Below are 12,803 nucleotides of genomic sequence, written 5' to 3'. Positions count from 1 at the left end.
CTCCATGAATAGGGACCAAGGTCTGCACCTGCTTCCCTGGCTGTGCCACAAACTACTACAAACTCACTGGCAGAAAATACATTTATTGGCTCAAAGTTCTTGAAACCACAAGTTCAAAACTAGTTTCACTGAGCTAAATCCAAAGTGCTCGCAGGCCAAGGTAATTACTGGCCGCTCTCTCCTTCAAAGCACATTGTGACCTGGGCATTTTAGCCTCTTCATTTCAACATTCCTAATCACAAATGCAGGGGTCCCTCAGAACAAGACACAACAGAGCTCTTGACAATCAGGATTCAGCCTTCCAAAATACAACACAAAACAACAAATATAAAAAGTCAGACATGGTGGCACACGCTGACCAACAGCTCTCCAAATTCTAGGGTAGCAGACCCAACGCAAAGTTGAGACCAGCTTGGTCTGTGCAAGTTTTAGGACAGCCAGGAAATACATAGATGCTAAAAGAATTTCTAAAATAAAAGGTATGAAATTTAAAGGCAAAAATATAAAATGGTCTTCAGATAAAAACTTCTGAAAATCGACCCCACACTTAGAAGGGTCTGCAAACAGCTATCTAAGCAGTTGGTGTCAAGAATACACAGAGCACTCGCTGGCTAAGGCAGACCCTCTACCAATGCTGAAACAAGAGAAACTGGGAGCTTGGGGACCAGTGCTTACTTAGCACAGAGCTTTGGCAGGAGTAGGGGAAAATTCTAAATATGGGCAGTGATAAATACCCAGCAATGTGAATATAATTAATGTCACTGAACTGCCTGCCTGAAACAGTTAAAATGGTAAATTTATGTTATAAAATCTTCACATCTGAAGAAGTAAACATATGCTACTAAAAATCCTGAGCAGAAATTAAAAATGTAAGCAGATTTCATATAATAAAGCATGAGAGAATAAACAGCAGCCAGCATCCATTTGTCATAGCATTATTAAATACTGTCTGGCATATCATCTCAGGTATTTCACGACAAACTCATTCAAATACACAAGAGCACAATAAAGATCCTCAACCATAACATCAACAAAATCAAAATTTAGTCAAAAAGAAACAGCACAATTTGATAAACGTTTTCACATACATAGTATTTAGTCAATACTATAGAATTATATTTTGCTGTTTTTATTTTTACGGTAAGGAAAAAGCATGCAGATTTTTTATAAGCAGAAAAAAATTATAGTAAATTACATATTTACTAGCATTGATGTGAATTCTTTTAATAGGTGGCCCTGCCATTTAGGGCTATTTCCCTTCAAACTGATGGATTTCCTTTAGAATTACCTATAATTGCGGTCAGATGGTAGGAAATCCCAGTGTCTCTCTACCCTCCCCAGCCTTCCTGGTGATGACTTTTATTACTCTAACTTAATTGACTCTCCTCTTCGCTTATTTAAGTAACTCTTCCAGACAGCCCTAAGACACTCTCCCGCTTCTGTAAAGTATCGCTGCTGCCGCTCTCCAAGCTCTAGCTATTCACTAAGTATATTCCTTGAATCCATTCAACACAGGATTTCTCGGTTTTTCTGATGAGACTCATGAGTTACTTTAAAATCTTCAGTCATTATCTGGCCCTACTCAGAGTCAGTTCCCACTTGTTAATTTACTAAATCTGAAAATGAGTCCTATCTGCTTCCCATGCCTATCTAATAACTCTGGAGGGAACCAGACAATGGAAAACTATAACAGCATATCTGGCCTTGGCTATATTCTTTCCTACTCAGATGTATGCTCACACCTCTGATGGTATCCTGCCTCAGGGCTTCTCCCCAGCACTCCAGCTCTTCCATCAGCCTTGTGTTGTCTGTGTTACTCTAGAAAAGTTTTCAGACAGCCAAAGCCACATGACAAGTCGAAAAACATATTCATTCAAAAAGAAACAAAGCTACATCTTGAATGGATCTATTTTCTTTCAAGAACAGATGCTGAAACTCAAATACAGTAGTAACTGCTTCTCTACAGACTTGTGATGGAGTGTGTCACAGACTTAGACTATCGATAAATCCTTATCTTAAAATGAACCTGTATCTATGCAACAAAATGAATGCTGAACTCTATCAAGATTAAAATCTTTCATTCTTTTCCAGTGACATTTTTTAAAAGTAAAAAGATAATCCAAAGACTAGGAGAAAATACTCATATTTGATAAAGGTCTAGTAATCACACTTTATAAGGAATACCCACAATTCAAAATTAAAGGTATAATATAAGCTGAAAAATGAGTAAAGAACTTGAATAGCTCTTCCTTCAGAGACAACAAATGATCAGTAAGCAATGAAACCATCCACAATGAAAAACCCTTTCACACCAACTAGGAACACTAAAACACAGGCATAAAATACAGGCATTCTAATGTTCAAGAGAACGTGGAAAAACTAGAACCTCTGTGTACTGCTGAAAAGTACACCTTGAAAACGAACACGAAGGACTAAGTATCAATCCACATAAGCTCAAAAGAAGTGAAAATATATAGCCACAAAAAACTTACACAAGCAAGCTCACAACACATACATTCGTACCAATTAAAAACCTGGATCTATTAACTGATGAAAGACTAAATAAAACATAGCATAAAAATGACCTAATAAGTTATAAAAATAAAGTAAATACTGATATGACACATATAATGTGTGACCTAATAAGTTATAAAAATAAATTAAATACTGATATGACACATATAATGCTGAAAGTATTGTGCTGAGAGAATGAAGCCAGGCACAAAAGAACAATACTGTGTGGTGCCACTTTAACCAGTGTCCAAAACAGGCAACTCGAATAAGCAGAAACTCCGTCACCAATTGCTTAGAGAGGGGAATCAAAGAGGAGAAGGGCAAGAAAGCAGCCTGAGTTGTGAGGAGAGTGTAAGTACTAGTGTATACTGAATATACTCGAGGATCACTGACTAGTCCACAAGTACAGTGTATACTGAATATACTCGAGGATCACTGACTAGTCCACAAGTACAGTGTATACTGAATATACTCGAGGATCACTGACTAGTCCACAAGTACAGTGTATACTGAATATACTCGAAAATCACTGACTAGTCCACAAGTACAGTGTATACTGAATATACTCGAAAATCACTGACTAGTCCACAAGTACAGTGGATACTGAATATACTCGAGGATCACTGACTAGTCCACAAGTACAGTGGATACTGAATATACTCGAGGATCACTGACTAGTCCACAAGTACAGTGTATACTGAATATACTCGAGGATCACTGACTAGTCCACAAGTACAGTGGATACTGAATATACTCGAGGATCACTGACTAGTCCACAAGTACAGTGGATACTGAATATACTCGAGGATCACTGACTAGTCCACAAGTACTAGTGGATACTGAATATACTCGAGGATCACTGACTAGTCCACAAGTACAGTGTATACTGAATATACTCGAGGATCACTGACTAGTCCACAAGTACAGTGTATACTGAATATACTCGAGGATCACTGACTAGTCCCCAAGTACAGTGGATACTGAATATACTCGAGGATCACTGACTAGTCCACAAGTACTAGTGGATACTGAATATACTCGAGGATCACTGACTAGTCCACAAGTACAGTGTATACTGAATATACTCGAGGATCACTGACTAGTCCACAAGTACAGTGTATACTGAATATACTCGAGGATCACTGACTAGTCCCCAAGTACAGTGGATACTGAATATACTCGAGGATCACTGACTAGTCCACAAGTACTAGTGGATACTGAATATACTCGAGGATCACTGACTAGTCCACAAGTACAGTGTATACTGAATATACTCGAGGATCACTGACTAGTCCACAAGTACAGTGTATACTGAATATACTCGAGGATCACTGACTAGTCCACAAGTACAGTGTATACTGAATATACTCGAGGATCACTGACTAGTCCACAAGTACAGTGTATACTGAATATACTCGAGAATCACTGACTAGTCCACAAGTACTAGTGTATACTGCATATACTTGAGCATCACTACCCCTTTCTGTATATACACTCCAGAATCAGTTGCCACACTGTAAGGCACAAGAAATCTGTATCTGCTGTCTTTGGTCTGTCTTATGCTCCTGAATATGCTACAAGTCCCAAGTGTGTACTGAACACTTGTTATGGAAATACCCTCTGTTCCAATACAGTGAACGGTTTAGGACATAAAGGATGTTTGTTCACTTCACAGCCCCTTTAACTAAATGAAATAAACACTTTTGGTGATTATATTCGCAACAACCATAAACTATATCACGGTACTTGATTACCAGATGTCTGAGCATTTTGTCCATTTTGTAGAATACTTAATCACTTAGAAATTTTCACTATCAACAAGGAATGCACACAGGCTGCCGTAGCCACTATGGACAACAGCAGAGGGATCCTCAGAAAACTACAAATAGAACTCCATGTGAGGCTATCTCACTCCTGAGCACATTTCCAGAAGAATCTATGTCAGCATACCAAATAGTGTCTTGTGTATCAGCATCTACTGCAGCACGATTCATAACACATGAAGGAATGGACAAAGAAATGGTAGCACATATACATTACGGAGGTCCCCACCTCCCCAGCTATGAAGAAGAGAAAAAATTGTCTAAGAAATGGGTAGACATGAGAGCATCATGTTAGTCGACGTTTAAGCCACGCTCAGGGAAAAGAAATTATCACCTGTTACATGCAGAATATACATATACATATGTGTGGGTGGATGCATGGACACACTGATGGGTGGGTGGGGAAAGAGGGCTCTCCAGGCGAAGCAGGAACGAGAGATGGGCTGGGGAGATGGCTGGGTGACAGGAGTGCTTGCTGGGCGAGCAGGGGAACTTAAGCTTTGATTGGCAGCACTCACATGAAAGCTGGGCATAGTCACACGGGCTGTAACCCCACCGCTGGGTTAGGGGACACAGAAAGGCTGTTGTGTGAGGTAAAGTTCCCGTGAGGCCCTGCCTTAAGAGAGTAAGATCAGAGAGGAATAAAGCATCTGTACTCACATGTGTGTGCGCACACAAACTATACAGAGATGGGGTTGAGGACGAGAGAAACCGTGTTTGCTGGTGAAATGGAATCTTAACAGATTCTTAATTAGAGGCAACTACAAAAGCTTTCATTTTAATCTTAAAACAAAGAAATGAAAATAATACAGATTGGAAACACGATAGGTGCTGAACCTCAGTCATAGTGTTTACGCTGATACAATGTAGTAAACAAGATTTAATACATTAAGGAACAGTAAAGCAATAAATAGGAGAATAATAATAATAGCAATAATAATAATAAATCTGCATGTCTTTTGGCAATTAATAGATCATTACTATAAAATCTCAGGTAGGAAAAGTCTTATTTAACTCACAAATTTGCTATTCCTGATTACTAACCTGATTTTCTAGACACACTGTGTAGAGGGATCACAAAAGATATAAGGAGAAGAAATTCTCGTACCTAGGTAAAAACGAAAACAAATATAATTCTTTTTGCAATTTAAGTTACTGTTATCAGAAGTATATATAGAACATATACATAAATTTAAGGAACATGCAAAAGTACAAGAAAACCAAGAACTTACCAAGTATTTAGAGTGCCTTTTAAAAGTCTCGTGGATAGCTGAGATTTCCTAAATAAATAAAAATAAAAATGATTCAATGTCAAAATTAAGCATACTCTGCCTAATTTAAACAAAATTTTCATGTTCTTAAAAATAACTTGCATAAGTAACACATGGAGGAACTAATAAACTATCAGAACACTGGCAAAGTTTAAAATATTAAAATATTTTATCCATAGCAAAAAATTATGTATAAGCTGACATGTTGATTTTACTGTTTATAGAAGTCAGATTTAAGTTATGTAACTTAATAAAAGTAACTATAGTACAAATCATCTCTGTCAGGTCCCAAGTTCCATTAGGTTAAAAGTACCAGGAACAGAAGTACTAAATAATATTTAGGGAACTGACTATTTGCCAGGCACTTCACTCTGGACTTTAAAAAGCATATATTTATCTTTTTTGCTGTTAATCACTTCATTTTTAATGACGACTAAGCCATCTGCTTCAACACAGCAACTGCACTCAACTCAATTCATGCCACAAATCTGTAAAACCTTTTAAAAGAGAACTATTCAGTCCTATTGTTTAGAAAACTAAGATTTTTTTTTAAAAAAAAAAAACAATTCCTTTTAAAGAAGTCTAATTAACCTACTGAAGAAACACTTTGCAAATAAATATTTTTATATGCCTAAAATCTTATTAATATTGACAATGGTAGATTCTGCTGTGGGACAATGGTTTTACCCCAATAAAGACTTGTCTCTTGTACTTGTTTAATAAAATGCTGACTGGCCAGTAGCCACGCAGAAAATATAGGCAGGGCAACCAGGCAGGAAATAGAGGCAGGGCAATGAGAACAAGAGAATTCTGGGAAAAGGAAAGCTCTGTCTGCTGTTGTCACCCAGACATAGAGGAAGCCAAGCACAGAGCAAGCAAGATGTGGCTGCCTCGCCAAAAAGGTACCAAGCCACATGCTAACACAGGCAAGTCTTATGGGCTAATATAAGTTATAAGAGTTAATAAGAAGCCTGAGCTACTAGGCCAAGCAGTTTATAATTAATGTAGACCTCTGTGTGTTTCTTTGGGGCTGAATGACTGCAGGACCGGGTGGGACAGAAACCTGTCAACAAATGGCATCCAACATGGAGCAACTACCTCCACAGAAAACCGGAGAGAGCTTGGGAAGTAATGCTAAAATAACAGCATTAAGCATGACTTCTTGAAAGCAGCATTTTCTCAGGTTTGCTTTCTTTGCTAGAGGCAAATGCATTTAAGAGAGGCTTCCTGTCTCAGCTTTAGCTGCAAAACTTTGCAGCTCTTTTAAGAAGCCCTGCTATCAAACACTTAAATGGTGTTTATAAATTGCCGACAACATGCTTCTTGGTGCTGCCAGGGACCTTAAAACACCACAGAGTTGTGAGAATAAACATGCCATAAGGCTAGACTCTCAAAAAGCAAGAAATGGGGTGGGTCCATCCATCCAGCTTTAATCCTAGCCTATCATTTAGCAAATTAAAGACTCGAGTCGTCAAAAAAGAGAGATATACAGAAAAGATAGTTTCAAATAAAAAAAATCCCTCTAAATGGTTTACAATATGTCTCAAAATATATGTAGGCTTATGAAAAAAAATTAAGTCCTTAAAAGAAAAAAAGAGAGTAGTTAGATGTTGTAGCACACACCTCTAATCCCAGCACTTGGGAAACTGAGGCAGGCAGATCTCTGTGAGTTCAAAGACAGCCTGGTCTACAGAGTGAGTTCCAGGACCGTCAAAAAGATACACAGAGAAACCCTGTCTCAAAAAGCCAAAAATTAAAAATAAAATTTAAAATAAAGCCATATAAAGATAAAAATACACAGAGAGTCTGAATACTGTACATTATTGTGTTGTCTTTGAATTGTATGGCTGCTGAGAAAGGAGCAACATTTGATTATAAATGCTGCTGGATTAATCCACTACATGAATTTTAAAAGTGCCTTGACTTCAAAATTTAAGTCAAAAGTTATGTTACTTTTTTAAAAAAAAGAGAGAGATTTTGCTTTTGTTTCCACAGGAAATGAGAGACTGTAGATTCATTCTACATAAAAAAAAATTAGATTTGATCCAAAAAGACCCCCTAAAAAAATCTCCCAAAGGAGCAGATAGCTCAGTTGTCTGAGTTCTATATCCCACTCTTGCCTGAGATGATCATGCCTCACAGGATACTACAGCCAGGACTTGACCATAATTCTAAATTTTCTTTAGGTCCCCATAAGATTATCAGCACCCCCAATCAGCAAAAAGTAGCCCAAAAAACTATGCCCACATTCCCCCCAAAAAATAAATTATGAATGTTTTTCTTTTTTAAAATGTTGGTTACAATTTATATGAATAATGGTCAAAAAAAAAGCTAAACAAAAATTCCATTCGGAGCTACTTAAAATATAAGTACTTTCATTTCTTTGTATTTTACTTTTCCATTTGATTTACTAATCACTGTCTCTTGATGTAAACAATTTCTATCTCTCTCTAAACTAAATTAGCATTCCGCTTTAATGTGGAGTTTTTAACATCTGAATAGACACCTACTTTATAATTCACAACAACAGGTTTGCCTGGGACTGTTACCTGTTTTCCTTTCTTTCTACACTTGTTTGTTGCTTGTTTGGTGGGTGCACAGGCATGTATATGTACGCACACAGGTGCCACAGGACACACAGGGAGGTTGGAGAACAATTCGTGGAAGGGTGTTGTCTTTGTCCACCCACGGCTCCCACTCGGGATGGCAGACCTGGCAGCAAGCACCTCTAACCACTGAGTCATCTTGCAAACCCACTTATCTGCAAACCCAGGCCTTGAAGATAAACTCCCTCAGCACTCTCCAGGTGCTGACCAACTTAAGCTTCTCCTCAGACAGCTGCTATTAGAGATGGACTCAAAATGGTACAAGAATCTAAGAATTTGGCCTGGGGGAGAAAGCTGCACTCAGCAAGAACTGGGAGGTTTCTGTGAGAGGATAGCCAGCCGCACAATACAGATGCTGACACTTCTGGACCAAACTGCATGGAAACCCTTCCACTGATTCCATTTTTAAAAATCATATTCCATTCTCCCTTCAAGCATGAAACATACTTCTTTAAGGTTCTTGTCTGTCACTGATTAAGAGCAATATCAGCATCCTTTACTATAAGTGTTAGCTGCAGAGGTATCCATTATGTAACAAAAGGAGGAAACCCCTTAATAAGAAATTTGTCTTCCTGAACAACAAAGGGATTAACTATTGAATTCTTACCCCAGAGAGATCTGTACCTCTCGGTAACAACAAAGTGTGTGGGGGGGTCTACTTTGAAGGTAGGGGTCCACAGTGACCACAGGCAAGACAACGGATCATGTCTTATCTTAAGGCCCACAGAACCAGACTGTGGGTACCCAATTTTACGATTTCGGATGGCCCAGAGATGTCAGGAAGACAGTAGGAATGGAAGCACGAAGTCTCTCACGCAGAGAGCACAGCTGCCCCTGTGGATCCCACTGGTCCCCAGCAGTAGAGCCGTGCAAACACTGACACTTAGCAATCCAGTACTTACCCAGGCACAGTCGCCGATAGTATAACTAACACAGAAACAGTAACATAACCTAGTTTTCCAAAACAGCTGGATAACCCACAGGACAAAAACCACTGCCTACAAGGAAAGATCAAAACCCTCAACTTTCCAGGAGGTACATGCGACCTACATTATTCAGTCCCGTGTGAGGCCTCAAGCACCCACTGGCATCATGAACAGGAGGCAGCTACTGGAGATACACTGAGATCGGATCTTAAAGTAGAGGTCAATTCAAAGTTTCTCACCACCCATTTAATCTACCCTAATTACAATATTTCACAAATGGGCCTAGTGTAAACTAATTCATTTTTCTCCACCTTATCTATTATCTTTTCCTTCAGGCATATTTTTAAAGGCTGCATGCCATGAGAAGCTTTTTATTTATTTTTTTTAAAAAAAAGCTAATTTTTTTCTAAATGGACTTCATGATACACTTCCATTTCCTTAATAAAGTGCAGGTTCTTGGGGCTACAAAAGAGCAGCAGAAAGCTCGCACAGTGACTCAGCTTTCTGACATTCACACAGCTGCTTCCAGCAAGAGAGAAGCCGCTGTGGGAAATACCTTTAAACCATCTGATTTGCCCCAATTATCAAAACAGCACAGAACTGGTTTCAGTACAATTCACCTCGTTTATCGAGTGCGTGTTTCTTCGGTTTTCAAACACTTCCACAAACGGTTTCAAATCCCCAGTCATCAGTAGCCAACACTTAGCAAGCACTCCTGCTCCTTAAGCCAACCAAGCCTCGTACATCCTCTTACTGTCCTGACACACACTATACACAGTATAATTCCTAGTCTCAAAAACAGGAATTGGATTTTTTTTATTTGTTGCAGATGGGTGTTTTTCCTACATGTATTGTGAATGTACACCAGTTTCATGTTGGGCACCCGCAGAGGCCAGAAGAGAGTGTCAGCACCCCTGGAACTGGAGTTACAAACAGTTTGTGAGCTGTCGCATGCTAGGAATTGAACCCAGGTCCTCAGCAAAAACAACAGGTGCTCTTGATCACTGGGCCACCATGAACTCTAGAAACAAAATGTCAGTCACTTTGCTAAGTGGCTAGTACACCTGTAGCAAATTAAACTTCATGGAATACTAACACATACTAAAGGGTCCAAACTAGGTTCACTAAAGTATTTAAAATAACTAACTATATGTATGACCTCTTCAATCTTGTACTACAAAATTTAATATGATATTGTAAAAAAAATTACATGGCTACTACTTAAAAAAATGGCTAAAACAAATGGACCATAGTAATTCATTTAAAATATAGTTCAAGGCAGCCTAGAACCATATGAAATCATGCACTGTGTAATGCTGGTATGATCAATGGCATAGTTCATATGAAGGTGGTCCCATAGGTTGAAATCTCGGAGAAGAAACTTTTCTACCTCTAAGAGCATCAGAGCAGTTTTCCTGACATCGCCCACCTTGTGTGTCTTTGTGGTTAACACTGGTGTAAAACAACACACTGTGCCTTCAGTGTGTAATAGTACATACACAGCTACGTCCACCGAATGCTGCTTGCTAATGATACATGATCATGCTACTGATGCATACATTAGTGCATCATTCATCATTATTTCAGAGTGTACGCTCTACTTATAAAAACATTTACTGACTGGCGGCAATGCCATTATGCCAGCACTCAGCAGACAAAGGCAGGGATATTGCTGTGAGTTTGAGGCCAGGCTGGAATATATGCCAAGTTCCAGGGCAGCCAGGACTAAGAACCTCTCTCAGAAACAAACACACAAGCCATAAAAACCATCATTGTGTCGTTCCAGCACAGACTACATCCCAGGTTCACCACATCTTGATGACAACAAGAGGTACTTGGAACAACTGGCCTGTACCATCTAGGTTTGTGTAAGTGCCTGCTAACAAACACCAATGGGACTGCCTACCAACACCACTTTTCAGGGTATAACCTGTCACCAGGCAAGACATTACTGCACTAACAGTCCCAGTATCTTTTTCTACCACCCAATTGGCTACAAAGCAAGTAAGACTAGGACTAACCTTATAAAAAAAAAAAAATTAAAGCATTTCTCTTTCCATTAAAAAACAAATGATCCCATGAAAACAGTCTGAAGAGAATTTTAAAAATTGTTTGAACTAAATGAATATAGCATACAGCATATCCATGTGTGTGATGCAGTCCAGGCAAGGCCTGGAAGAAATTGTAAAGGAAATGGCACTTATCTGTAATCTGCAAGAAAACTCCATGTTCACGATCAGTATGGGCTACTGAGGGAGATCCCATGTCAAAGAGAAAAGGAGAAGAAATGGAGAGAGGACAGAGACGTGGAAGAGGGGATGGAAGGAACAAAAGAAACTGGACAGAGAGACTGAGGCAAACTCAAAACAGCAGCAAGATGACATGACAAAGAGCTGAGACAGCTGATGCACTGCAACAAACCAGGGAAACAGTGAATGCAAAAGTCGGCTCTCTGGAACACTTAATAAGACAGAGAAATTCTCCAGCCAAACCAACACATGAAACAAAAAGGAAGACCTCGTCAACAAGAGCACAGAAACATGAATTAGCACAATAGCCCTCACAAACAGTACCAATCAGTGGACGCACTGTGCCTATAAATTCTGCAACTGAGAGGAAATGATCCTTTCATTCTGAAAGATATGGACTGCTAAAATCCATCTAAGAAAAGTCCAATGGACATACAAAGAAAACAAGCCTGCCGTTAGAAATCACTCCAAGACAGGAAGTACCACGCTTTGCTGGGCTCTCAGCAAATGCAGTGAAACATTCACATGCACACAAAACAAAGTTCCACCTAAAGACAATCTCTCCTAGACAACGGAGGAAGAAGTATGTCTCAACACAAAGCACCAAAGGACATTATTCCAGGAAGAAAAATATCCTTCACAAACATACACAAAAATCCTCAACAAAATATAAGAAAACTCAATCCAACAATATAGAAACTGAGTAAGAAATGCCTTTACAAGCAAATGCAGTTTATCACAGTGACAATGTCACTTAGCAATTTTTAAAAATGAACAGACCTGTCTAGATAGCTTCGCAGGCAAACGCATTTACTGCTCCCCGAGTGCACCAGAGTCTGAACCCCAGAGCCCACTTGATGGCAGGAGAACAAATGCCTAAAGCTGCTCTCAGAGCCTGGAAAAAAGGGGTGGCGTAGGTCTGTGCACACCAAGAGTGTATGTACACGTACACACACACACACACACACATAATCATTTTCTAAGTAAGAAAACCACATTTTCATATCTTTATAAGAGGCACTTTGATTAAAAAGCACCTACTCCTGATCACTACTCCTGACTAAGAAAAGAACAACTCGAGCTAAACAGACAGCTAACAAGCGTAAGCAAAGAGCTTGCTGCCTGTGACAGTTGGAATAAGAATGGTCTGTCGGAGGAGCTACCCTGTCCCAACCGCCTGCTCCCAAATAACCGACACAGAGGCTTAATATTACTTATAAACGCTTAGCCAATATCTTAGGCTTTTTACTACCTAACTCTTACACTTAAATTAACCCGCATTTCTGGTCTATGCTTCACCATGTGGCTCGTGGCTTGTTCCCTCATTTTCTACACATCCTGCTTCCTTACAGCTGGCTGACATCACCACTGACCCCGCCCTTCTTCATCCACGTACCCTCAGTTTATTGTCCTG

General features: G+C 39.3%; 1 protein-coding gene across 4 annotated transcripts in view; it reads right to left on the bottom strand.

The window, feature by feature from the left end:
* The window catches only part of Fbxw7 (F-box and WD repeat domain containing 7), a 149,624-nt gene that overhangs the window by 101,177 nt on the left and 35,644 nt on the right, over positions 1-12,803 (bottom strand). For 3 of the 4 annotated variants that reach the window (XM_075950913.1, XM_075950914.1, XM_075950917.1), the window contains one exon: positions 5,570-5,617. The gene's annotated coding sequence lies outside the window, so the exon portion shown is untranslated. Of the gene's footprint in view, positions 1-5,381; positions 5,446-5,569; positions 5,618-12,803 lie in introns of all 4 variants that reach the window. The other variant, XM_075950916.1, reaches the window with a different exon arrangement.

Source organism: Microtus pennsylvanicus, chromosome 16 (genome assembly GCF_037038515.1).
Source record: "Microtus pennsylvanicus isolate mMicPen1 chromosome 16, mMicPen1.hap1, whole genome shotgun sequence".
NCBI classification, from domain to species: Eukaryota; Metazoa; Chordata; class Mammalia; order Rodentia; family Cricetidae; genus Microtus; species Microtus pennsylvanicus.
This window is presented reverse-complemented; position numbering and strand designations above follow the sequence as displayed.